Source organism: Leptonychotes weddellii, chromosome 7, assembly GCF_054177405.1.
Source record: "Leptonychotes weddellii isolate Sample4059 chromosome 7, ASM5417740v2, whole genome shotgun sequence".
Taxonomy (NCBI): Eukaryota; Metazoa; Chordata; class Mammalia; order Carnivora; family Phocidae; genus Leptonychotes; species Leptonychotes weddellii.
The window spans coordinates 35,650,116-35,651,199 of NC_138375.1; positions in this window are offsets into that span (position 1 = coordinate 35,650,116).

Genomic DNA, 1,084 nt, shown 5'->3' on the forward strand with positions numbered 1-1,084 from the left:
GATCTTGTATGGAATCTAATAGTCCTAATGAAAAATGTGTTAGGCCTTGGGTCCAAGGATATCATCATTATAAGTACATAAGTGCCTAGGACAATATAATTCTCTCTACGGTGCTGCTGCTGTGGCCTTTGATCCATGATGTATTACTTACTTATTTATTGATATATAAAAATGAGCTGTCAAGCTTTTCCTAAGAAGTACAAGGGCACATGAACAAAATGTAGGAAATATACAACCACAAAAAATAAACCATGAAGTATAAACCAGATCCTCTAATGTCCAGGGCACTCTGCCTAGGTGAGTAGGATAAATCAAAAATATACTTTCTAGACACACCCTGAATGTCAACAAACAAGTTATATAATAAAGGCTTATATGAGACATAATATACGTTGGCAAAACCCTGATCTAAACACTATGAATTTATTTACATTTGGCCCTTCTTCAGAAATGGGCCTGAGACGTTCACTAGAAAGTATGAAGAGTATGATATCTTAAACACTAGCAGGGCCGGAGGTCATGTACTTGGCTTTCAGCATTTAGTAATATTTTAAGCCAATTAAAATAATTTGGTTTCACAATGGAAAGATTCCATTAAATAATAGCTTTGTTCACTATGAGTGTGGGTTGTGTGGTTCTTTACTGAGTAGGACAGAACTGGAGAAACATAAAGGGTAGAGATTTAATTCAGGGCAAAGACTGAGGAACTTGTCTGAAATCACCCTTGACCAATGAACATGGAACAAAAATCTGGTGAATTGGGTCCATATCATCAGCCATTTCAATTGACACAGGTCAAAAGATTAATACTGCTATTAACTTTTCTCTGTGACCTAAAATTTTAGAACATGGAACTTCTGTTTTTAACACTGTCTAACTTTCAGTCAGTATTTCACCACTCACTGCCAAAAAAAAGTTACAAAAATATAGTTCTTCACTCTTCTTTTTTTTTTTGAGAAACAAAACATTAATTTTATTGGTTAGCTAAGAAAAATTAATAAAAGACATTTGGGGAGGAAATTGCTAATTTATATTGAAGCTAAAATCAAGAACATATGTTTTGTTTTGTTTTGTTTTGTTTTTT